Source organism: Leptonotus elevatus, chromosome 8 (assembly GCF_054856555.1).
Source record: "Leptonotus elevatus isolate MCC_2025b chromosome 8, RoL_Lele_1.0, whole genome shotgun sequence".
Taxonomy (NCBI): domain Eukaryota; kingdom Metazoa; phylum Chordata; class Actinopteri; order Syngnathiformes; family Syngnathidae; genus Leptonotus; species Leptonotus elevatus.
In genome coordinates, this window is record NC_141246.1 from 5,129,597 (window position 1) to 5,157,362 (window position 27,766).

The 27,766-nt window shown below is 42.4% G+C and overlaps 1 protein-coding gene across 4 annotated transcripts in view; it reads right to left on the reverse strand.

Moving 5' to 3' along the window:
• Window positions 1-27,766, reverse strand: part of LOC147169341 (nephronectin) — a 44,311-nt gene that overhangs the window by 8,624 nt on the left and 7,921 nt on the right. For 3 of the 4 annotated variants that reach the window (XM_086083127.1, XM_086083126.1, XM_086083122.1), the window contains exon 2: window positions 19,539-19,644. The gene's annotated coding sequence lies outside the window, so the exon portion shown is untranslated. Of the gene's footprint in view, window positions 1-1,608; window positions 2,181-19,538; window positions 19,645-27,766 lie in introns of those variants that run through there. The other variant, XM_086083125.1, reaches the window with a different exon arrangement.

Genomic DNA, 27,766 nt, shown 5'->3' on the forward strand with positions numbered 1-27,766 from the left:
ATTAATTACGATTAAAATATGGAATCGCCTGACACGACTAAAATAAATAAATACAAAGAAAAAAGTCAAAATTTTAGCTAAGAAATATGTAATTTAATATTACAAAAAGTCATTCATTAGAGTAAAATTATTTAAGAGAATAAAGTTTTGATATTGCAAGAAAAAATTTAGAATAAAGAGTTGTCATACTGTTACAAAAAAAAGTTTGAGAAAAGTCAAAACAGTTCAAGAAAAAAGTCATAATTGGATGATAACTTTGTAATGGTTCAACTAAAAAGCCATAATGTTATCGAAAATCAAAATGATTTGAGTAAAACATAATGATCTGATTTAAAAAAAGAAAGTTATGATAAAGTCAAACAGATTGACAAAAAAGTCGATAGACTAATTGGCGATTATATTGAAACAGTTAAAAAAAAAGGCGTAATATTACGATAAAGTCGAAAAAGGTTGAATAAAAATTAGTAATTTTACAATAAAGTTGATAACAGTTTAAGCAAAAAGTTGAAATTTACGATAATAATAGTTGTGGTGTTATACGATAAACACAGGCCAAAAGTTTGGACACACCTTCTCATTCAATACATGCTTTATTTTCATGACTATGTACATTGTAGATTCTCACTCAAGGTATCAAAACTGTGACGACAACTATGACAACTAACGAACACATTTTCAGTTATCTACTTAACAAAAAAAGGTGAAAATAATCAAATAAACACATAAATAAATAGCCGCCCTTTTCGCTGATGACTTTTTGGGGAAATTCTTGCCATTTTTCATAAATTCAAAATACAGATCTTAGCATGATGGCATGCTAACTTGACTCTAGCCTTTGCTTTTAATATTAGGCAACTGTGCTTTGTTTCTCTGCTATTGCATTACACGGATGCAAATTCCAACTGGACAAAACAACATGCCAGCGCTAATTAGTATGATCTAGTTATCATACTAAACAGCCAACCAGATAAAAAGCCAAGCACACAAAACAACACATGACATCATATTGAAATTAAACATAAGTAGGCCTACTGACACGTTAGCATTTTGCCTCTCACGCTTAAAAAGTGTGAATATCCCCATAGAAGCGGAAGGATCCATGTGGAATGATGACTGTAGACACCAAATTTCGGGTGCCGCAAAAATTCAAATAAGTAAAATGCAGTACAAGTAGAAGTTGTTGTGGTCATGATTTGTTTACAAAAATGAGCATTACAGAGGCTATGGTGGTCCACAAAGTAAAAATCCTGCCACAGTTTGGCTTTAGCCCCAGGTGCTAGCTAGCTAGCTCCCTAGCAGGTAAACAAGCGCCTGGGGAGCTAGCTAGAGAGCTAGCTTGCTAGCACCTGGGGCTAAAGCCAAACTGTGGCAGGGTTTTTACTTTCTGGACCTGGATTTGCCACCTGTATAATGGAAAGTCGCAGTGGAGAACCTGATTTTAAGTTAAGAAAAAGTAAATGATTGACAAAATGAGCAAAGTACTAGTGATTAAATATCGATTTTATTATTCATGAATATTTTAAAGCTTTAATGCGAAAATATATGCATGGGCGGTGCATGTATTATTTTTACCCACTTGGGGTCGCCATTCTCATGTTCTACACTTACCGTAAGTATCTGTGACGATGATTGTGTGTGTTCCTTTAAAAGGCTGGCCTGCTTGTCGAGTGATGTGCAAGGTTAACTAGCTAAACCGTTAGCAACTCTGCTGTTGACTGATGTTGTCAGTTGAGGTCATTGAAGAATATGCTTGTGTTTAGTGTATTTTGTTGCCGTTAGTCGAATAAAGCGATTGAAAGAGCACTAGCGGCAAAAAGCTATCAAAAAACAAAACATAGCAGCATAATTAAAACAAAAAACAATACAATCAAATAAGTAAACAAAACAACCAAAAATAAACATAACAGCATTACAAAAACAAATAAGTAAACAAAAGTTTTAGTCCTTAGTTTTTTCCCCGTTTCTTCATTTAGTTTTGTTTTGTTTTGTTGAATTCTTTGTTATGTTTTGCAGCGTAGGTAATAAACAAACGTCTTAAAAAGACATTAAAACAAGCCAAGAGCATCCAGCGTCGGGAAGTGCTTTAATGCAGACTCTTTCCATTTCAGTGAGCTCTCGACCTGAAGTGTCGTGTGAGTGTTTGTCGCATTACGAGGCAAGGGACCTTATTTGGTAAGTCAAAATGGACATCACACACACTCATACACACTATTGATGTAGGTCTTCTCATGTGTGGTTGAAATTAGTTGGGGGGGTGCTTGAAGGTGAAGTGAAGGTCGAGACTTTATTTTTGTCTCTTGATCATATCTGGACTCCTTTCAAGAGTCTAATGTGCAAATGATAGAGAGACGTCAAAAGTGTATGTGTGCGGTCGCCAATGCAGCTGCTAACACACACGCATGCGTACACACACACACACACACACACACGCACTCGTCTATTTGATTGGAGTCTTTGGTCCTCATCAGGTCAATCAGTGGACTTAAAAAGAAAAAGAAAAAGAAAGACCTGAAGGCCTGTTTCTGTAACTGGTGAGCAAATACAGGCTTTTACAAAAATGCATGCATGTGTGTGAATGTGTATGTGTTCTTGTCTTTCATGCATTTTGGGAACAACATTCTTGACTTAACTACAGAGGCCCGTCTTGGAAACAATACCATTGAGTGCCCCCCCCCCCCCACCCCAAATAAATAAGTAATAGGCGCCCGTATAATTTTCAATATTACATTACATCCAGTAACACTACTACTACTACTATTACTAGTACCACTGTAAAGGGACATCTTTAGATATGATAATTTAGAAAAATAATGTTGCATTTAGTTATATATGATTGCATTATTGTGATACCGATATTATTGCGATAATTAACATTTACCTAAATAAATGACATTTTTATTATCCAATGAAAAAAATTCTTTTTTTTCATGCAGCAAAATAAACAGGTTCAATGCATTCTTAGCTAATTAATAGCAATAACTTCTTTTTTTTTTGCATATTTTTTTAAAGTTATACTACTCACCTATTGGATGGCGATGCGCATAGAATGTTGCATCTGATTGGTTAACATACAATACCATCCATCCATCTATTTTAAACTTATTTCCTGTGTAATTTTGTACACCTCCCAATGTTTGGGGCCACTGAGGATTGAGAAAAACAACATGGCAACTCTAAAATGCTGATTTAAAAAAATATTATTTTATTTTATTTATTTATTTATTTTTATTTACTAAATATGTCTACTACAAATTTTTTACTTAATTTTGCACCCCCCAAATTTTTTTTTCCAGCTTGCTTGAACCCCAAATTTCAGCGGCCTCAACTGACCTCCGACGACTATGAAATGCGGAATTAAAGAAATATATATTACCACTGCAATTGCAGAAACTGCAGTGGCCTAAGAACAACCTTGCAACCTTGAATGGCGAAAATATGTAGGTAAGCCCCCCGCCCACCCATAAAATTGAGTGAATATATGACTATGCACCTGCTGAACCACGAATATACGCCTCGCGACAGTGTGGACACGTTTTGCCACCAGGAGCTGGGAAATAAGAGGCCATGACCTAATTTTCAGTTTACTGTAACACACATTACGCAATATTATTGTATTGTCCAGAACCTTGTCGGACATCACGTACAGGAAGTGCACTCCTGTTGAATATGCTCCAACACACAATTTGTAACATCGAGGGCCCACCTGTGTGGAACGTCAGTGTGTATGCGTGTGTGTCATGTGCATCCACACGCATGTAGAAAAAGCACAGAAGGTGCGCAGATGTACAGAAGTTATAGCTCTCACATGGCATAAGGCACCACCAGCGGAATTTGACATTATCCCGAGGGGATGACCGATTGTATATCGGAATATTCATGACGATATGGATATTGATAATCATTTGGGTCGAACGTGACAGCGCGTGATTGATTTTGTTTGCGTTGTGAGAAAATTCGGAAGCGGATCAATGGGAAGACCACCTTCCCCTTACACGTTTTAAGACCTCCCTGTGCGTGCATAGTTTAGTCAGTGAATGTCAAGCACAGTAACTTGATAGCGGGTTCCTCCATCAACAGCACGGGTCATACTGTAGGTGTGAATGCTCGTTTTACGGGACAGCAATTGTATTAGCATAATCTGAAGTGAACCACTGAGAATTACAGTGGGCTAACGTCATTTTGTAGGAAAGTTTTCTTCTGATTTTAGGATTGGATCTGCAAATATTTAGCATTTTATGCAAAATCGGTATTCAGCTGAAATGTCATAATTTGACGATTAAAAGAGCCCGTTTGGTCACCCTAACTCTTTTACTGCCACACGTTATCCAACAAACAACCCGATTTCGAGCATTGTAACTCATCTTTCAAGGCAAACAGAATATTGTGTGCTATGACTTCATAAACATGAAAGATCGCGTTCCATCCTTTCATTAGAAAAAAAGTATGTCTCTACCTTATTACGTTCTTTAGTAATCACCATTTGAAAATAGGTAATTTGAGTGACATTGAGCGAAAATTGAAAAGATAAGGAGAAAACAAGCTTTTTGTGAAAAGATACATTTTCTGCACAACAGTGACTTTGACACTAATATTTTTTTTTGTTTAGTGACGCTCTGTGAATTATATTTAATTTGACAAAGGCTCTGATCATTCACGTCATCCTTGAAAACGTTCTATTTCATCACATTCGTCAGGTTTCATTGTAATTTCACACTACAGGGAGCCCATTGAAAAGAGATATAATGCTGCCATCTGCTGGCCAGAGTTAGTTAGTGTTTTTGATTTCACAATCCCATTGACCAGGCAGGGCTGCACAACACGTTGCACGGCCCATTGAGAAAAAACACACACACGTAGTAAACGTCAATTAACGTTTTTGGCAGCATTCATTGGGATTTTAGTATACGTCATTAAACGTTTTTGGCAGTAAACCCTAACATAGCTTAGTAGCTAGTCTATGAACGATAAACAAAACACAGTACAGGGAGTCCTCGAGTTACGTTGTACGTGACCTATGTCGTTTGGACTTTGCAACGCCTGTGCCTCGTCAGTAGCACCTTGTTTTTTGTTAATTTCCCCACAGTAATCACAGCATTTTAAAGTTATTTCAAGTTGTGTTGTTACCTCCAGCAACGGACCTCCATCAGTAGGTGGGCTCGCCATCAGGCGCGTCACATTTCCGTGTTTAAGTCTAAATGAGGTTTTACAAACTCTGACAGCAGCTCTGAACTCAACCCTCCTGTCACAGTAGTACAAATAAAGGACGTTTTACACATTCTCAGGAAACCTGCGAGATCAAAACAACCAAACGAGTAGGCGATAAAATTAAAAGTGCCAGGCGCTCGAAGTGACAAGTCGCGGAGCATAAATATTGCCAGAACAATGAAGTGAGGACTGTAAACGTCAACTGAAGCGGGAGGCTCAGTAAAAGTCAACCATGAATGTCTGCACTAAATTGAATGGCCAACGGCCGATGTGCGTGGAAGGTCTTTCAAGAAGCAGATGCTTCAACACTCTCAAAAAATGTGTTTTGTCTTGTCACATCAGAAAATGTTCTGCTCTTGTACCATTGACACTTGACACATCTTTAACTTTTTGTACCTGGTAAAGCTAGAAACGCTCAACGATCTTGGAGTCCAGGGATTTTGCTGGGCAATGTAGCAATGGGACTATTTCTTAATCCAATAGATTTCAAATTCATCCTTTACTCAACCATCAACATATTTCTGTCTTCCGATGGATTCGTTAGTGCAGCTCTAGTTACAGTCAACCGGAGACGGGAAATCTCGGTCCAGAAAGTAAAATCCTGCCACAGTTTGGCAGGTAAATGAGCTTTTTACTTGCCGGTTGAGTAGAAGAACCTGTAGCTAAACCAAGTCTCTACTTTCAAGCTGGAGCAGGAAGTAATGACCCCCACAAAGTTACACTAACTTGGTGAAAGTCTCTTGGCACAGGTTGCAAATCCAGATCCAACAAGTAAAAACCGGCAGGGAAACAAGTTGAAACAGCTGTGGCTAAAGCCAAACTGTGGCAGGGTTTTTACTTTCTGGACCTGGATTTGTCACTTACAGTATATGAAACACGATAAATGCCCTCCATCGTATCACTGATTGAGGGTCAGCAGAGCCAGAAAACAAACAAACTCTGATGCGGGTGAAAGTGGTGCCGTGACCCTCCGGTCTCCGGTGGCGGCGGATAATCCGGTATGAGTACAGCCTGTCAGCGATGATGAGGCCTAATGGCGGAGGTGGAAAAAATGAGAACAACCTGATGAGAACTGTGCAGTGTTTTTTTGTCATCTGTGCGCCAAATTAGCGCGAGGAAGGGGAGGGAGGGGCGGCGATGATGGTGGGGACGAAGGTGGGGGGGAGCACAGATGGACCACACCGACTGCCTCACTTTGGACTAATGTGGACATTTTCTCTCTCCGGGGTCAGATATTTACTCCTAATTAGCCGGAGGTATGCGACGCATGAAAGCGGAACAGATACGTTACCGTTTTGGCCGGAATTTCCTCTCCCCTTTCCACGGCATGCGCTGCTTTAACCTGATTAGGTATGGCACTTATCGGAGGGAGATGAAAGCGCTTCGGGATCAGTGACGCATTGCTGGACACCCCCTCTTTCTTTCGTTTCTGCCGCCGATTCACTCCCCCTCTCTCCAGTGGCGTCACTCTGTAAATTGTTGGCGGTGATTTAGTATAACGTCTGACACTTTGCCCTCAGCGTGGCATTTGTTGCGCGGAAATGGGATCAAAGGGTTCGGAGATTTTTCCCATAAAAAAATGGTTATTGTGTGAGGGGGGGTTGTATCTGAGATAAACAAGTTTTATGAGGTGAGAAAAGGGGCATGCTGTTGTCAGGAAGTGAGACCATTTACAACGTGTGTTTGTTTCTTTGTGAGCATCCAAACTGCTGGCAACAATTCGAGGCAGATTTTGCATACAAAAATTCAAGACGTGAAAATAGTTTAGATGATTCTGAACCTTATTGATTCTATATCTATATATATGTATATATATATATATATATATATATATATATATATATATATTATGTGGATCGGATAATCGCAACGACAATTGCAAATCTTCCCATCCATCCATCCATTTCCTATCGTCATTGTGGATGCAGGTAAGCTGGAGCCTATCTCAGCTAATTTTAGGTGAGACAAGTGAAGGTCCACCCATCATTGACGCGCAATTGATGTTTTTCACTTCCATTTTGTGTCAACACACTTTGCCTTTTTTCCCGTCGCCCATCTGGCTCCCACGTTAAAAAGACACAAGCGGTACTTGGATTTTTCATGTCGTCGTCGGCTGCATCGCATGTTGTCACCGAAGCTGTCTAAGATTTTCCACCCGGCTGACAAATGAAAACAGTCTGCTGGTGATCACACTCGGTGTGTTTGACACACTTGGTCTAAGATGTCGGATCAGCTGACTCACTCATGCGTACATGCACAACACGCATGCAGTGCAGCACGCCACACAGACGCCAAGCACTTTGCGATAAACTTCAGCCTGTTTACGCAATGTGACGTAACATCAAAATTCTAAGATGTAATTATTTTATATATATATATATATATATATAATGTGGATAAAAAAACTTTTTTAATTATGTGATTAATCACGATTAATCCAAATTCTAAAATGTGATGAATCTGATTAAAAAAAAGTAATTGTTTGACAGCTCTCATATATATATATATATACATACACACACAGATACACACACATTCAACATCACAGATACATGTAGTTTGGAACGTAACTCTTGCAATAAACAAGGGACTTCTCTTTACCAAATAAATCACTTTTTAGCTGTCTCATGCACATAAACAAACCAGGAAGTCCGCCAGTAGCAAACCCGTAAATAAACCCGTGGTTTCCAAAACACTGGTATCAGCCGCCTTGGAAATCAATGATTGTTGTGTGGTCCCCTGATCCAAAGGGACTGCCCGGTATGGGCCCCTGGTCAGCACGACAAGGGTGGGCGTCCCTCACAAGCAACCTCAAGTCATTTGAAGATGAGGTTTGTGGCTACTTTCCACCCACAATGCCAAGCTGCCTTTGATTAGATATCATTTAAGTGGGCCCTGAAGAAGGGGGCGGGTGGAAGTTTTGAAGGTGGGCTCAACCATGAGGATCCGCTACCCTCTCCTTTAGAGTTCTCAGCTCATGCGTTTTGACTGTCATCATTTACTGCGAACGCCAAGTGATGCATTTGGGTGCGGTGGGCTCTGGCTCATGCATGGTGGCGAATGTTGATGAAAAATGACAAGCCATTATTACACACGGTGTCTACCGAGCCACCCAACTCACCCGGCCCACTTTGTACCACACTCTTGATGCTATGCAAAAAATGTACAAAAAAAAAACAAAAAAACCTGAGGTGTCCGAAGTCCAACTTAATAGGTGGTTATTTTGCATTAGGGGCAAATGAGATACTGCCCCACCAAATCTGTTAAATGGAACGAAAAAGCTTGTGAGATCCATACAGTGCCAGAAAACATTGGGGGGGGGGGTTAATTGTAAGTGTGGCTCTTCTTTAATGATTAAATGGGTAAGCACATTTTCCTTAGCAACAAGACACCGACTTGTGACGTGACCAGGAACATTTTAAAATTTTGTTCATCTATATGGCAAGTTAGCAAAAATTTGATTTCTGTATTGTTTTACAAGCCCTTTACAAATAGGTCTGGTAAACCCAATTCAGATTTTTACCCTTAGCAAACCCTTTTTTTTTTTTTTTTAATAAGTCCCACTTTGGTTCTTTTTTTTTTTTCAGGCAACCTAAATGATACTAAACGCGATCCAACCTGTGAAAATGAAGACGATGGTAAAAGTGTCACTCTCTCTCTCATCAAAATCACTACATTTGGCAGAATGCCAACAACCTGAGGACAATTACGATTTCTGCAAAAGCAAGTACCCAGAAGAAGTCATTATAAATTACCAAGCTATAAATCCGCCAGATTTTATTGCAGCCCACAATTAACACTAAATCACTCTCATGCAAAATAATGAAAATCAATTCACCCTACTGTAGTCCTTAAATGTCAGTTTTGTTGGTCACTGATGTAATCGGGGCAGATTTGGCTGTGCCCTGAGAATTCTGCCCAGCAACAAGGGACCAATTTTTGATGTGACAAAGAATCTCAGCTATGTTGTTTTCCTGTGAGGACGCTAACATTTAATTTCCGGAGTAATTTCCTTTCTTGGCTGTACCAGCCCTTTATGTGCTCTGTGGAGCAGTGGAGTCTTTTGTCACAAGTTGTCAAGTAAACAGCACTATCAGTGTGTCTTTATATAGGTTTTTGTCTTTACTGGGGTTGAGGCATAAACGATTGTGCCCCACAAATTCTGCCTAGTAACAAACAACCAACTTGCAATGTGACCAGGAAGTAACTGTTGATCCATGTGGCTGTGCTAAAATGTGATTTCACTATTGGTTTTAACATAAGATTTATAGTGAATCCTTAAGGTAGTGGACACCCGGAAGTAGTTATGGAAGTATTTGGCTGGGTAGCACCTCTATGTTGGCCAGCTAGCAACAAATGAAAGGGAGTTTTCAAACTTGGATGCCGCACCTGAGAGATGAACTAGCTTAGGGTAGCTAGGATGAGGCTAACTAGCAACATAGATGGATTTAAAACTGGGCCAAACTGGGCCAAAGAGAAAACAATACTTTAGTTATTAAAGTTTAAAGTTGCCATGCGTTGATGTCAAAGCGCAAGACACGTGAACGAAATAAGTGAATATGACTTTGTAAACATATTTACCATTTTGATCAAGTTAGATTTTTTTGTTTGATGGACTATGATGTAATTTTCAGCAAAAACTACATCAAGTCAACCATTCGAGTTGAATCGGTCATTTGGTGGCTAATGCCAATGCAAATAATGAATGCGGATATTTGGTGTGAGTCCGAGTTCTTGTAATTACACTGCATAAGTGGTTCTCAAACATTTTACTTTAAGGACAATTGTACCTAAGTAAAAGTTCACGATCAAACGCAAATATTGTTCTGAACAGTTAAATACAACCGAACTGTACTTGAAAAGACATTCTTCCACGTACCACTAGAGGGAGCCTGCGTGCCACTAATGGCACCACACTTTGAGAATCACTGCACTACATCAGTGGTTATTGACTACCGCGATCCTAATGGCCTGCATGACGAAGAACACCGTTTACATCAAACGAGCTCATGTTCCTGAGGGTACACAGCTGCAGGCGCAAACTTTTGAAGGTTTAAGTTACCTGCTCGGGACCACCTGGCTTTGCACACACCCTCCGCTGACCCGTGTCTGCCAGTGGAAGTCAGGAGGTGTGGCGGCAACGCTTCTCCAATGTCTCGCGTTCCACACGACTGGCCAGGCCTCTTCACACTTCACCACAACAATGGAAACTGTTTGACACTCTTCCCCAAAAAAATCGACTTTGATGTGTTTTGGCATTTACGGAAGGAAGGAAGGACGTACACGCGGGCCAGGTCGCAACATTAGGAACACCTGGAACAGGTGGATGAATTGGTGACGATTTCACATTTTGGATGTTTAGCATGAACTTTTTACAAAAGGATTGTAATTGGTAATTCAATATCATTTAATTCATATACATTTTTTTTGACTATAAGTAGTAATTTAATTGAATGTATTTCATTTTATTTTAGTCAAAAAGTTGAAAAAAACACACACACAAAGTTTAAAATAGATTGATCGGTGTGTGTGTGTGTGCATGTACGGAACAGTCTCGAAAACAACGGTCCACCCTATTTATAGCACAATTATGGACACACTGCATGTCTTTATGTTAGCCTGCCATAATTTGCACTTATTTTTCTTTTTTTAAAGGCACCCTGAAAATATCTGGAAGCGTTTAGCGTTTTGTTTTGGCTCTGCAAACACTTTACGTGCGGTTGACCACGTGGGAATAAATACGGTTTGATGATCAGTGTGCTAATTACTTTCTTTCTTTTCTTTTCTTTTCTTTTTTTTGGGGGGGGGGGGAGTAAAAATATTGTGAGCCACCCTGGTGTAAATAGCTGCTACACACATCGTGCGGTCTTTTTGGGTGTGTTGTCATAGCCGATGTGGAGTATAGGAACTCTTTTTGTGGCTGCAGGCGGCGTGGCGGCGGCGGCGGCCGAAGGAGATACCTGTTACAAAATAGGGCATTTTAAAATGGGTTATTACTGGTTGCTTAATGATGCAAATTTGATAGCACATACCAGTGAGTATGTGGACAATCGTTATGAGTTAGCACGTGAGTTTATTTATGTTTGTGGGTTAATTCCTGTTTTTAGCATGCCAGAATCAGCTAAAAAAAATAAGTTTTGGGAAAAAAATAATAATAATCGGCAGATCCCCCCCACCCATTTTTTAACATAGGACAAAAATAATGACACAATGCCAATTTTTCTCTCTTTTGTAAAGTTCTAAGCGTGGAGGGACCCCAAAAAGTTATTTTTATTCATTATGCATAAAAATAAAAAAAAATTGTCCAAGTAGTCGGTTATCAGAATTTTATTCTGTCAATTATTAGAATTGGCATTAGCCTAAAATTAAAAAAAAAATCCATATCTGTCGGCCCCTACTGTTAACCACGTTTTTAGTTCCGTGTCAACGTCTGCTCCATGCTCCTTGCAAGTGTCATCATTTTGTCCCGTTCCATAAAGGGCTGAAAGAGCATCAGCAACTGCACCCCCCCTCCCCACTTCACTTGCTTATGCAGTATTTCAAATGTTGTCTCACAATCCAAAGCAAAACAAAACACTGAGCAACGGCTCTTGATTCTTAAGTCAAGGTACGACTGTAAATGGCTGCGAGTTGCATTCAAACATTTAGGCTTCTCTCCCTTGTGATTATCACCAAGAAAGGAAGTATTCATTTTGTCAAACCCACAAAGAAAGTCATCTCTTGTAATTATAGTTTGAATGAAAATGTCCGGGTAGTCGAACCTCATGCCTTTTCGCCACCTACGATGCTAATTCCACAGCTAATGAATGAGTGTTTAAATCAAGGGTGAAATTGGGGACGTACTATCCAGTCATTATGTCGTGGCGTGTAAAGTGGGATTTGAGTTGAGTTTTCTTCCTTCCTCATGTGTGAATAAATAGATATTTGTTAACTCTGCCAAGGAGATTACGTGTTTCTTGTTTGATGGTCTTTGTTCTAAAATCCTCTAATAATAATATTATAAATATGATCATATTCACATTATTATCAATATGCTTTATATAAATATGTTTTCATCATTTGGATTCTTTTTATTTCAACTCATTATGCTATTCCTATTATTTTTAGTTATTTGTTGAATTTGATTGTTCATTAAAATCAAAATGACAAATATATTTTAATTATTTTGGTTTTCTTGTTTTTTTTATTTATTTAGGTGCACTCCATTTACCATTTAACATATATATATATATATATGCATATATATATATATATATATATGTATATGTATGTATGTATGTATATATATATATATATATATATATATATATAGCATTGGTGAGTGCAATACTGCCTGGACTGGCCGCCATTTAATTGCAGGGCACGCCTATGGACATATGAGAGTCTAAATAACTGCCATTTTACTTTAGACACGAGTCACATGACAAAAGAAATCAGGTCGCTTTCAATCAAATGGCCAAACACCACGCGAACCACAGTAAATGGACTTTAGCACTGAATGTGCTCAGGTTACCATTTGTCCATTCCAGGCCAATCCGGACGTGTACACAGCCGAGTCATTACCCAAGTTCTTCCCTATACAGCTGTTCAAACACCGGACGGTCAAAACCATCCGTGAGCAAGGAAAATACCCGATCCACTTTGGTGGCCTGCGCTAAAACAACGGCAACGAGAGCGTAGTAGCGTTTGTTGCAACACGCCAGGGGGACCTGCAGAGAGACCCTCAAATAATGCAAGCATTCACAGAAGTAAAGAAAAAGCGTCTATTTCAACTCGAGAGGAGGTCCGTGGATCAGATGGCGATGTAAAATATCCGCCCCTGTGTCTCTCTGCGGCGGTGGCGGTGACTCACGGGTAATTAGCGAGAGACGCTTTCGCCACCACGGCGGCTGGAAGTCGACGCAAAACAAAAATGCGCCAGGATAGGTCACACTTGGACCTCACGGGAATGACCCAATCCCATGACGTACGCTCGGGCGGGTGGTGGGTCTGGGGGACGGACACTTCAGAACTTGAAGAGCTGTCACTCACAATTTTCCAATTATTCCTGGAAAAAAATAGGATTGTCCTGCTTTTCTTTGCTTTCACAGCCTCCACCTCTGAACTCACGTCATCTGGGCGGGGGTCCAAATCGGGAGCTCGACTGGCCCTCTTGCACCGCCGCCCCCTACCGCTACCCCACCGCCTTGAGCGTCAATTAATCTGCCGACCCATGTGCTTTCTATGCGTTCTGATTTATAAGTGGGATGCTACCGGGAAGACGTGGTGGGTAAAGCTGACATAAAACACATGTATGTTTTAGCTGGGGGTGGGCGATGGTGGGGGTGGTTGCAGGGGGGGAATTGTCTGGGATCAAACAGAAGATATGAGTTCGAGTCAGCCGTACAAGGCGGGGTGCTGCGGGGGTTTCATACCAGACATTGTCCTTTAAGCCTCTGGGTTGGAGGTTCTACCAGGTGGCTCCTTGAAAAAGTTGTTCCAACAGCCTAAAACGTTAGTACACTTTGGTTTGAATCAAATTGTGGTGAAGCACACTTGATTCATGGTGATCGGCCTTGCAATTAGAGGATCTGGGTTTCTGAAGGGTTTCCTTCTACAAATGTCATCATCTAATTTTCTTGACTTTGTTTTCACTAGATTAAGTTTTGTTTCCTGTTTCCTTGTGTCCCTTTTTTCATGTCTTGCTCGTTAGGTTTTTTGTTTCCACCAGTTCTTGTCAGCCTGCTTCCTTCAGCCACTCATGTGTTGTCTCGGGGTCTATTTCACAAAGCAGGTTTAGTGAGAACCCTGAGTCAAGAAACCCTGAAATGTGCGAAACTCTTCCGTCTTCCGTTTCAGAAAGAGAGGTAACTGAAACCAGAAGAAAAGAGGTAACTCTAGTCTGTTTCATAAAAAGAGGCCAGTTACCGTAGTAACATTGTCCATGAACCAAACCTGGTTGGTAGCAGGTTTTTCACAATGAAGCCTCGAGGTTTTCTCTGTCCCCGCCTCCTTTCAGCCACACACGACATTTCATTTCCTCATTCATTCAGTCCGTTGCGGCGACTTTTTGCGTAAATACGCTTATAGTCTAGAGCGTAAAGTCCATTTTGACAATGACTCTATTGATGAATGTGCCACAATATTGCGCAGGGAATTAAATATTTGTTGTGAAATTGTTATCGGACCATAGATATGCTGGCATTTCCGCACAGTTATCTTTTTGAACGGTACCATTTCACATCATAGTCCATCATCCACATACACAACTGAATTTGTCCTTACATTTGCAACATTATACGTCTTATGCGCTCACATCGCAGCATATATGTTGCGCTCCGTTTTTTTTTTTTATCCCCGTTTGAATGTTTTTATATTTCATCTAAGTTTTTAATATTTCATCTTAAGTCAAGTACGCTTCTCAGGATTGCACATAAATGAAATGAATTCATGAACTACCATTCAACAGGTTTTCCCTGTCATATTATTGTGATTGCAAAGGACTACATTCAAATTTACGCATCGACCCGAGCAGCAACGTTCTCCCAACGCCGCCTTCTTCTATGGGGAGCCGCTGCGGTGTTGCACTTTTTTCCTATGGATATGATCAAATTCGCCATATGATTGCATTAAGATTTTCAGTTGAGAGGGGGAAAAAAAAAATGCAGAAGCAGAGGGCGGTGCCCCGTTGCCATGGTGACTCGATGAATCAGGGCTCCATTGATGTGGTCTTTTTAGTGTAACGCCAGGTCAAACTCTGCGTTGATATAACTACCGGTACCTCAAATTAGCTGTCCTCGAACCGAAAACGCAACGTTATCTCTCTCAGTGTACGTCAACTCGCTGTTCAGGGTTAGTCTCTGTGTTTGTTGAACATGCTTTGTGAAATTAGCTTGTATTTAGTTCCTTGGTTTTGTCTTGTGTTCCATGAGACAACAGACGTGTTTCCGCTTTTTGTTTTTGAAAATGAATGTGTTTTTATTTCTTTATCCTGCACTCATTGGGTCCTCCACCTTTAACCACCAACCTCACCCCTAAACTCTGACAGCAAATGCCAAAAACTGGTTCGACACAAAATTTGAATGAATAATTTCCAACCATGAAGCACAGCAGGGCAATTCCGATTCTCAAGGGCGGGAGTCCTGCAGGTTTGAGATGTTTCCGCCCACTAGCACAACTGATTCATACAATCAGCTCATCAGCATGCCTGATAACGATCCTGATCATTAGTGTCAGGTGTGTTGGTAGGTGGAAACATCTAAAACCTGCAGGACTCTGGCCCTCGAGGACCGGAATTGGGGAACCCAGCAGTAAGGATAGTGGTTAGCAAAAGTCTGCCTCACACTCAAAGGATCCAGGTTCAAATCTCTGTTGGAACCTCTCTGTCATGGTCTAGGTTTTTGTTGATAGCCTTCGATTAGATTTTGTTATGTCATGTTCTCCAAGTTGGTCTCGTTCGGTTTTCAGGTTGAGACATGAGATAGATATGCATGTGATAAGGAGGGTTTATTGTAAGGGATCCCTGGACAGAAAACTTTTGAGTCCCAGTCGTTAAATCTCTTACTGTATGTAATTAGAAAGCTATTCATGGGGGGAAGGGGGGGTCACAATTACTCACAGTTTTTCGCTACTCGCATCAAGGCTTGGTCACTGTATGTGTGAGTAATGTCAGCTCACTGTACCAAAAGGTCCAAGCAGCGCGCTAAAAAGCACTATTGGAGTCGTAAATGAGGGAACGGGTTGATGGAGGATCGGGGGGTGTCGCGCTCTTGCGCAACGTGATTAGGCCCACGCTGCGATCTTGACTCCTCGTCAAGCGTGCTTGCAAATCCCTGCGAATGACATCACCGTGGGCCGATCCAAACCCTCAGCGGCAGTTGCTCTTCTTGAGCCAGAAAAACTGGACACAAGCAGGAGACAAATATGCCAAATCTGCCGCCCATCACCACCTCCCCACCCCTACTATTTCACACACCCCGCACACCCACCCTCCTCTTTTATTCCTAACCCCTCTGCCTGTTCCTAAAAGCTTGGTTACATCATCCTCGGTGTTTCAATAATGCCTCTGAAATCTCCCAGTGTCTGTGGGGATGGAGGAAGACAGGGCGGACGCAAGAATGCGTGACAAAGGACACAACATTTCACGGGGGAGCAAGAAATACGCTTCCAAGTAGTAGTGATGCATCCCCTCCCCTTCCCCAACATTGATGGGGGGTGGATATGGGGGGTGGGGGGGGCTGCGCAGCCATAGCAGACATTTTTGTGGTGAAATCATTAAACCCACGTGCAGCTCTCCCTCTGTGGTCACTGGGGGTCGTGCTCCTCTGCCTTTAGCTGAATAAATCATAAAGTTCGCCGGGCGGACCACACAAGAAGAAGAAGACGACGGCGGGCCGCTCGCACACACGCTCGGCCCCCGCCCTGGACCCTTGTTATAAATTGCCCGACAGCTTCCCCTCCAAAAAGAAGCGGTAAGAGACAGAAGAGGGGAGAATATACGGGAGATTGTGTCATGGAGATTGACTGTGAGCTGCAGATACTTTTTTTTTTTTTTCAGGATTAGAGGCAATTCCCCACAAGATCCAGAAGATGACGTTAACAGAAGATAAAGTGTGAAATGGTGTTCACCTAATCAGTGATGCATCCCAGAAATATGTTCCTCTTCATAAGTATTGGAACAGTGAGGCACATTTCCTTATTTTTTGTCATCGACTGAATCATTAATCTCCAGATTAAAACCCAATAGATTATTATTTCCTGTGAAATAGAAGACTGAAGTTAAGGGAACTGTTATACGCTGTGTGACGACTCCCACGAATGCAGCCAGAGGCAGAAGGGAGATAAATGGAAATATACGGGAGCTTGTGTCCAAGGGGGTTATGAAATACTGTAAAGTGAGATTTATATACTGTAGGATTAGGGGCAGTGCCTCGCCAGATCCAGCACATTGCGCTAACAGCATTGAAAATGAAGGTAAACTCCTCATTGACCTTTCTCTAAGAAGAACACTACTTTTGCCCTAGACTCGTCCAGGTATCCCCGACTATCAATTTTACTGGCTAAAGAGACCTAAAGAGTGGCTTCCAGTTCACAATTTTAAGGTCCTGTTACTTACATATACAATATTACACGGCTTAGCGCCTTCCTATCTTGTCGATTTAATAGTACCGTACGTTCAGACACGAAACCTTCGTTCGCAACACTCTGGTCTTTTGGTGATTCCAAGAGCCAAAAAGAAGTCCACGGGTTCAAGAGCGTTTTCGGGCTCCAGTGCTCTGGAATGCCCGACCCTTGGAGGTCAGAGACGCTACCTCTGTAGAAACGTTTAAATCACGTCCAAAGACTCATTTTTATACTCTTGCATTTGGCTGAATTATGTGGACCTGGTGACTGCCGCTGCTTTCTTTTACTCCCTTCTCCATGGCTTAGAGAGGGAGTTAGGTGCCAATGATCGATTTGGATGCTGCTTTACGGGTTCTGCGCTGGCTGACCGGGACGAGATCCGGGGCGGACCATTGCCTTGAAGTTGCCGCCATGGAGATAGCTGCCCCGACCGACCGGGCTGGATCTGGATAAGGACCCACTTAGCTGATGACGTCTGCTTGCAGTGCTTCAACTTCTTCAATGGACTTTCGCACTATTCTAGTTAATATTGTTTAGTATCACAAACTATGTAAATTGTTGCCTATTCGGCATCCATCGCAGCCTGACCATCCTGGAAGGGGCATTACCACATTTGCGATCCCTTCTCAAGGTTTCTCATTTTTCGCCTGATGTTTTTTTTGTACTTTTTCCTTGCCCTCTTGTGGTTCGATCAGGAGATGTCGTTGATATTTGTCAACTGAAGGCATATGAAAGACTTTGAGATATTGTGTGATTAAGGACTATATTAAATAAACTTGACTTGACTTGACATCAGCAAGAAGCAGAAGTAAGGAGAACATACAGAAAATGTGAAAAGAGGCCAGTTTAGGGAGATGAGGCGCAGCCCACCAGATCCAGCAAATGTTGCTAACAGAAAAAATAGTTTGCACAATTCTCTTTTGGGACATATCTTAAAGAAATACAATGACTTTCAAAAGTATTGGGACAAGGAGGTCTATATTTGTGTTTTTACTAAGTCACTCTTCGGACTTAAACCCCATGAAGTATGCACTTTCTTTTAAAGGTGCAATGTCAATGTCATCTCATTTATATACCATTCTCAATTTGTACATTTGTTTAACAAGAAGCAACCACGAAATATCGTGCAAAAATAAAGCCCACGTTTTTATAAAACTTTGAGAATAGTTTAACAAATATTTCATGCAGGATTCCGAACTGACCGACCATAGGGACTTACGGTCTCTCATTGCCCTGTCTCTTAACACTGCTTCAAAAGTATTGAAGCAGTCCAACATTGAAACCGTAAGCGTAGACTGAATACAAGACTCCAGACTTCAACCCAGTAGAACATGTATTTTACCTACTAAAGCGAAGACTGAAAAGAACCCCAAAAAGCAAGATGGGGCAGATGCAAAGTCTTCCATTTCTGGAGATAGATCAAGGATACACCCTGGACTGGGCGCCAGCCAGGCATAAGCAACCATTCACACTCATGGACAAGTTAGAGTGTTCAATTTACACCCTGGACTGGTCGCCAGACAATCGTAGGGCAAGTATAGACAAGTAAGCACTTATGGACATTATAAAGTCTTCAGTGAACCTAACATGCATGGTTGTTGGATTTTTAAGTATGCTCATGTAATGATAAGATTCAGACCCCGAATTTAAGAACTGCAAGGCACATAGGGCAACCACTATTACACTGTGCTGCCCTCTATATAACGTGATAGTTGTTTGGTCCCCACCGCCTTAGAAATGTGACATATTTGAAAATACTGTACAGGTGGAGACGGTCAGGAGGTCATATTTGCGGGGAGTTACAAAAACACAAACAAGCAGCTGATGTAAAATAAAGCAAACAGTTGCTAGTAACATCAGTTTCCTGAGCATCATCGGGGGGCGCTTCCCGCTCCGTCTGGACCGAGCTCGCCAGACTGATCCCTCAGACGAGCGTCGATTTACGCCAGGGAGGAAGCGCGCTGCTGTCTGAGGATTGCGCACTGTCTGGGGCACACTTAACCAGGACCGGCTGAGAATGTGTGTATACGTGTATGTGTGTGTGTGTGTGTGTGTGTGTGTGTGCGTGTGTGCGTGTGTGTGTTTGCTGGATACACCAATTAATGCAATAAATGACTCGAGCAGACCGACAGTAAAAACGTCAGTCATGTTTTTAAAGTAGTTTGTGGGCGTTGGAGAGCAATAACGGGATAAATGTTTCGACACACGTTGGACATAAAATTTTTGCACACCTGCTCGATTGCTGTCCGCACTTTACTGCAGCGTGATGTTTGTCATGTTGTTATGGGGTCATGCAGTGTTAGGCTGCCACTCTGCTCTCTTTCTGCCCGCAGTCTCCTGTTGGAAAGGACAGAACAGTATGTTAATTATTAGCCTGTGTGCCAATAGTGTTTCACATTGCATGTTAGCATGAAGCTAGCGGAGGCTAATACGCGTGAGATTCTCTTTGTTTTATGTTTAGTCCAGTGTTTCTCAAATAGGGGGGACGATGCCATCCCAGGGGGGAACATTATTTTAAAGTGTATTTGCGCATAGAGATGCAACTGTTTCAGATTTTGGTGTATGATTATTTTTCTGAGAAAATCACGCAGTTTTACGTTTTTTTACGGTTATTATTGTAGACATAAAAAAGATTCTTTGAATTTTTTTTATTTTTAACAACAGTAAATAACTGAAAATATTTTTTTCTTTAAGTTGCTGTCTTTTGAAAACAAATACAGCAGATTAGACAGACTCTTAAAATAAGGCCTGGGTCGGTATGTACCCTTTTTTTTCATCTTTCATTTTCTTTCCATTTCAACCATACTGACAGGTGAAATGTTCATCCACAGCCTTTAAACTAGTGATTTTTGCAGTGTACCGCTACAGATGTAGGCATTTTGCAGCCATAATGCATATGCCGAGATATGTTTCTTGGGAGTACCAAGATGGCGACCCACGGGGCTTCAACAGTCTCTGTCTATGGCCTCTCCAACGAGCTCCCCGCCCTGCCGCGGACTGGAGCCCCGGGGTTGGGTAGGCGGTCGCAAGGGAGCGGCGGCGCGGCGAGCGGTGTGCCGGTGGTTCCCGGCGGCTGCGATGGCGACAACGGCCGAGAGACCCGACCATCGCGCCCCGCGGGGCCTCCGCCACATTCGCCACCGTCTCGTTTCGGCCTCCCTTTTCCCCACGTCAACTCAACCTGGTCCAGGCCGGGCTGCGTCGCGGGGACGCCCACCGCCGGTGCCAGTGCGGCATGACTCTCTCGGAACCCTACCCACAGCCGTCAGGTACGCAACTCTCCCCAGGCGGTGTTCAGAGCTGAGCCCTGTGTTGGCTCGTTTTGCGCCGGTGTTGTTGAACGGCTGCGGTTAATCGTGAAACCGGTTAATTGCTGCAACCCTAATTGCACATCCACTACAGTAGGTGGCAGTGGCGTTCTCATTGTCAGAGAGTGTGGAAGGAGCATTAGCTCATCAGCAGAAGTGTACTTACACCAATTTTATAGACACATATTCTACTTATTTTTTTGTTTGGCCTTGGTTCTAGACATGATAAGAGTGCAATGAACAACTGTCAGTTGCTCATTGGCCAATCAGGTGTGTCATTGTAACATTAGCCTATGTACTACACAGTCTCCCCTTTGCTCCTGCGCTCCAGACAACCCCGGAAAACAAAATCCCCATTTTGACTCTGACCTTTAGTTTGGAAACCCTGATGTACAATAATAATGCTCAGTTTACATTTGTGCCGTACTGCACCTGGATTCCAAATTAGCCACACTGTCAGCTGCATTTGTGTCCCTCAAGCTCCATTATATACACTCATAGGGCTCATGGCGGAATTCCGAGAGCTAACTGTACATTCTTCAGGCAAAAAAAAGGTACATCATGTTCTTCAGTCCAAAGAATCGAGCGTACACAAGGACAAGGACTGTGGATACACTGCATGCCCCTGAAAGGTACAATAATGGACCTACAAGGCCAGTATGAATATCATCAAATTGAGTTTTGTGAATGCTTTCTTTTAGTTCCAGTGTCAATACTGGTAGCATTGTTATCAATATTTGTTTCGGATCTGCCCATTAGCGGTAAAACTTTTAAATATTCAAAGACAGTAAGGCAGCTTGAGTGAAAAAGACGGACCCAAAAAAGTGACACTGAAGATGAATTGCTGTTCAACAGAATTATTTAAAAATAAAATAAAATCTCTTAGATAACACTCTTCTTCACTTCTTCTGGTGCATGTTTAGTGTAGTACAAACATGTCACCAAGCAGCTCACTGACGACTTTTGTCACCTTTTAAATAGGCCAACTGATTGATTCGTTAGAATAGGGAACCCTGGTCCTCGAGAGCTACTGTCCTGCCTGTTTTCCACGTGTCTCTCCTCAGACACAGCTGACTCAACTGATCAGCTAATCAGCAAGCTGTGGAGAAGCCTGATAACGATCTTGTTCATTAATCAGGTGTGTTGAAGGAGGGAGGGAGACATGGAAAACAGGCAGGACAGCGGCTCTCGAGGACCAGGGTTCCCTGCCGCTGCGTTAGAGGTTTGAAGACACCTGTGATAGTCTGAGGGCACACCTTGGTTGAACACGTCACTATGGTCAAATCATTTTTCATCTTTTCCAGGGGTACCATAATTATTATTATTTTTATATATAATTCCGTAAATTTAAAAGCAATGTCTGATTTGGTGATTTCTATTGGTTAATTTTTCAGTACATATTTATTTATTCTGACTTTTGTCAGTTTCAACTGTAGGTTTTTTCTTTCATTAACAGTGGGTACCAACAATTTATTTATTAATATTACTAGCAAAAATAGTGAATACATAATGCAAAACTCTCACTCAGCTGAGTTTTGTGTGACTTTAAAGTCACATGTTATGATCCGAATTTTAAGATCGGCGTTCAGCCTTACATACACCAAATGTTTCCATCTTATATATTTGACGGTCCACACCAAAAGGAATGTCCAACATTCCGCCGACTTATTATCAACATCATCGTCCTCATTCTCTGATGTCTGGCATAACTTCCCGCTCAGATCTTAGCAAGGGCCAGATGCCTCCATTGGCCACTCGTGAATGGCAAGCGTCCCCGGAGCGACAGTTTTACAACGTGCAATGATGGCGTAGATAAAGCCAAACGCTCAACAAAGGCAAGGGCTTTTTCTTAGATAAGCGCTAAACGTCATTCCTTGGCCAATTTGCTGTCATCAAAGTTTAACCGGCACTCCTAATGAACGCCGCTTTCAAGACATTCTGGAACCTTAAAGGCGATTTTTTAAAGAGCCAATCCAATCAGCTTTTGTTCCACATTAACATTTCACAGAAAGCTCAGGGGCCTCAGAACCCCCCCCCCCTCCCCTAAAAAACTGACGACTGATACAATCTCCAGGTAATGGCAGCCTCTAGCACCACCGGTGTGGTCACGGGGGCAGGGCGACGGAGGGGCAAAGTTCACACGCAAATGTGTGGCCGCCCAGGGGGGACGATATACGCCGCCGCATCCGATAACGTTGAGACTATCATGTTTCTCAGAGCCGCTCACCCCACGTCGCCCCCGACGTTCGGTTAGGTGACAGAGGAAGTCCAGACAACGCACCATGAAAACTAAATATGAGCCTCTTGTGCAGAGAAGTCCTACACAATTGCTGTGACGTGATCAAGCAAAAATGTGCCTGTCCTTTATACACGGAGGTATTGCAAAATTGCAGTGACTGAATAGAGCACTTATTTGCCCTTTGATACAGAAAGCGTTCGTAATGTGAAAAACCACTGCTAAGTCAAGGGTATGTATTTTCAAAGTAAGGGATTAGGTAGTTTCGGACGGTTACGATATATCAGGGTAGGACTGAGCAACATGGCCAAAAAAATCAAATCAAAATTGTTTGCAGTAATTTCCGGACGAATACAATTTCAATCAATTTTAATAAAAAATAAAAAATATCTGACTGAGTGACACGGCATCTCTCCTGCAGGTGTATGCAGGACACAGCCCAGTCATTGTGGTGTTATCAGGACTTGTAACAATAAATCACTCTGTTAAACAGGTGGAGACCCTCGCACCGGAGCTCAGCATCTACACCCGGAAAACCCGGAGATATTAGCCCCCCCCCCCGCGCCTCCTTTAAAAAACAGATCCCTCTTTATGCTGCTATTTATTATGATCCCCCTCGATACCTCCCCAGTTAACCTTCCCTGGTGCTGCACACGTGTCCACATGGTGGTTTCGCAGGGCTCCAAACAACTGATAGGGTGCACTGAACCTTCCGTGTAAACTTTAGAAAACACACATGGAGCGGAACTGTAATTATTTACTGTAGCGGAACGCAGGAGTGTTTTTAATAAGGGGGAGTAGGCGCAACTGGAAATGAAGGGAGGGTGAGGACGAGGGAGGGGGGGGGGGGGGCTTGATGCCACGTTTGTGTACGTCAACATGTTCGGTGTTTTTGAGGCGGAACCGTTCTGTAAAACTGGAGTCCACCTTTCCTGGCAGCGCGAGGATGAGGCAGCTTGTTACAAAGTGTGTGGTGGTGTTGAGGGGGGGGGGGGGGGTTATTTTTGTGAGCACCCCTACAATGCTCCACCTGTGCCTCGCACAGGACCACCCACTTAGGGAGAGAGAGAGAGAGAGAGCGAGAGAGAAAGAGAGAGAATCCCTATAACCTCGTTGGGTGGGCAATAAGGCCTCACATTGAAGCGTTTGAGACAAGTGAAAGACTCAGGAGGAACGATTCTCAGCAAACACTATCACACCACCACCAGCGAAGAATTGGCAAGTGTTGGGGAGGAATTAAAGAGGCTGCTGCCACTGTGTGTGCGTTTGTGTGTGCGCGACCGCACGTGAATGTGTGGTGATACTGAAGGGTTATTTTTCAGCATAAAAACAAGAACCGTGCCGTGATGTGCACACAAAACAGTGAGCCAACATATTCTGCGAGATAATAATAATGCTCTATTTTTGATTGACTACATTTACACGCTTGTCTCAAGGCCTAAATACACCAATCCGACATCGGCCAAATGTGACCGATGCCGACCCCCTGTGGCGTAGGCCCAGACGTCAGCACGTCGCGTAGAAAAATGACGGAAATACACACCGCGCCGACCCCGATTATTACGTACCGTCAGTGCATGCGCGAGAAGTAATTCCCCTCCATACCATCGGCGGCCGTAGTCATTATTCCTAAAGGCAACCGGAAACCTCTTTACGGGGGCGGGATATAAAAATTTAAGCAATGCGATATCCTACTACGTGAATGAAACCCACCGGCCTTTTGCACAGTATTGTATATAAAAGTCAATCCTACCTGCTTCATCCAGTCGCGTCCCCGTGTCATGCCATAGTTTGGCTTTCATACCTTTGTCGGCATACCCTTTAACGGTAATATCATACAATGCCGGTCTCTCTTGAACCAAAGAGACAAAGTCATCTTTCCCATCTTCTGTCCAGACAGACATTGTACGTTCAAATGCGGAGGGTACAGCAAGGTGACGATGCGCAAAATGAGCGGGGAAAAAAAAAGGTCCAGGCTGATTGATTCGCTACCACAGCCAATCACAGTGAGCATTAGCGTCATGAAGTTGTCCGTGCGTCGTCATTAGATCGACTAATTACTACCATTGTCAAAATATGTTTTTGCCTAAATCATCTCCTCATGATGTAAATGGTTAATTTTTTTGTTTCCTGAAAAATCTGAAAAAATGACCTAGGCGGTTATTTTAAGAGCTGGATCCAGATCAAGAATCAGGATTCGTAACATTTTGGTAACATGGAAGGTTGGCTGACATTTGCTATTTTGGACAAATTCATAAGTCATGATCTGGATTCATATCAGGATCTAGTTCAGATTGATTGACAAAACAAAACTTACAGTACAACACTTTTTACTTCCAAGATCTAGATGCTAATAAAGAATCATGATCCAGAACCTTGTAGTAACACAAATAAAAAAGATCCATTAATGTGTCTGACATTTGGTGTTTTGGTACTTTCCATAGGTCACAAGGACCATTAGCTTAATCTACATCAGAAAGCTTCATTAACAACAAGAGCTGGATTTGAACATTGAAAAAATTGTAGCAACATGTAAAAGTCAAGAAATTCGATTTGGTAGACTAAGAATGATCCAAATATTAAATGCTCACTTACAGTCTGGATTGGGATGCAGAATTTGGACGTGGATCATTTCTATAACTCAAGAAATTTGGATGAAATTATGTTTTTTGGTTTTTGGTAGCAGAACGTATCACCGTTTTTCATTTAATTTCATGATGTCGATCCGCAACTGAAGGCTGAAGAACCAGAATCCTGGCGCTGACCCAAAGATTTGGATTGCTGACAATGTGGAAAGTAAAATACTCAATTTGCCTGAATAGGGTCTGAGTTCTATTCTCGCTTTCTATGTAAGTAAGCTCTTGTCGTGGATACTATTTAAAGGATTCAATTGCACAAGTGTATCTTACGTTGGTGTTTCTTGAGCCTCTAAGAGAGAAGAAGAAGTAGAAGTAGTCGAAGAAGGAGGAGACGAAAGAGGAAGAGAAGAAGAAAAAGAAGACAAAAGAGGAGCAGGAGGAGGAGAAGAAGAAGACAAAGAACAAGAAGAAGGAGACAAAAGAGCTTTGGAGGAGGAGGAGAAGAACAAGAAGAAGAAGATTTGATTTTGATTTTGAAAAAATACATTTATTTGCCGCTCTTATTTACATTATTTTCCTAACATACAGCTCGGCAAGAGCAATTAAATAAATAGATAAAAAAATACAAAAGCTTTTACATCAAAACATCACTAAAACATAGCGCCTCCTCATTCACGTCGCACAGTGCCCCGTTAACAGTCCACATGTCACAAAACCTATCCAAATCTCCTGCTCTCTTGTAAAAACTAAAATCAATAAAGAGTCTGGACTTTATCAACTTTTTACACAGAACCGTGGGATCAACTTCTGCCCCATCTTCAACTTTCCTTTTTCGGGACAACCACACACCCATCTTAGCCTGGCTCAAAACAAAGTTTAAAACCCGGCTTTCCTTCTTGATCTGACCCTTAAGATGAAGAAGGAGATGAAAGAGGAGGAGAAGAAGAAAAAAGGAGACAAACAAGGGGCAGCAGAAGGAGGAGAAGAAGAAGGACGATGGGGAGGCGAAGAAGAAGACAAAGAACAAGAAGGAGACGAAAGAGCTGGAGGAGGAGAAGAATAACAAGGTGAAGGAGAGAAGAAGAAGAACGCTACATGCTACATATAAGTCGATCCTAGCAAGCGTAGCTACAGTAACGTCAAGTTGGAGGGATGAGGCTGTGTTTACTTGTATCCGTCTTTGCTTATGTGTATGTGAGTGATTGATGGGCCGGTGTGGGGGGGGTGCGGTGGGTTAAGGGCCTCTTTCCCGGTGGTCCGGCTGGGCTCTTAGCCACTGTTCAATGACCCGAGCCGCGTCGCAGCGCCGCTAAACGCCGCTAAACCCGCCACCAATCTTCCGTTAGGCCTGTCGCTTCTTTTGGCACCGCCTGTTTGGATTGCGGCCGCAATGGAACTAGAACGTAATGTTTGTTTACGCGTCATTGTTGTATCACGTCGTGTGGGTGCATGCGTTGCGTGGCAAAAATGAGAACGAGTTGGTGGTGAGTAGGGGGGGGGGGTGGGGGGGGGGGGATAAAACAGCTCAGGAACACTACCCCATGTTCAAATAAACAGAGGTGTGTGGGGTCCCGAGCGCAAACACACATTCATTAGGTGTCTCCGCGATGAACACACGCACACAAACACACTCGTGCACATGTCTGCTTTTCTTGCTATCTCCCCAATTAGACAATCAAACAGCTTCACTGACCCCGAGCTTCTCCGGGATGGCGAGTTTACACCCCGACATGGGCCGCCCATTCCTGTTTACCCGAGAAAGACCACTGATGGATTGTATTGTTTGGCCTTTGGCGGCTATAATTGCCCGGCTTGTATAAGTTAAAGCTGGGGATATATTCCGCAGACCCCAAACATGCCACACATGGCCTCTGGGTCAATAACACTGGTATCAGGCCAGGGCCCCCTAAATGGTAAAAGGGTCACGAGTGAGCATCACAGGACGGTGGCAATGACTTTACCAGCTTACCCACCCCCTCCCCCTCATTGGTCCTGAACCAGAGACATGAGCATGCCTGCTAACACCACTACCCCCAATAAATATTTACCAGCCAGTCCAAACAACCTGCTAAACACTGGCATAATCTGTATACATTATTTAGTCGCCGCGTGTCAAGGTAGAATGTTGGCCTCGAAACACAAAAGCGACGTAGGTTCTGAATTCCCGCTTTAATAAACTTGAACGTGTTTGCCATTAATCTTTGTATTTGCAGTTTGTAAAGTAATGAAACCCTGATGGTTCTCTGTTCAGCATAAACAGATATTTATCTGAGACAGTCACACGGGGTTGTTTTATGATAATCACGTAAGGTACGGTGCACTCATAAAAACAATCA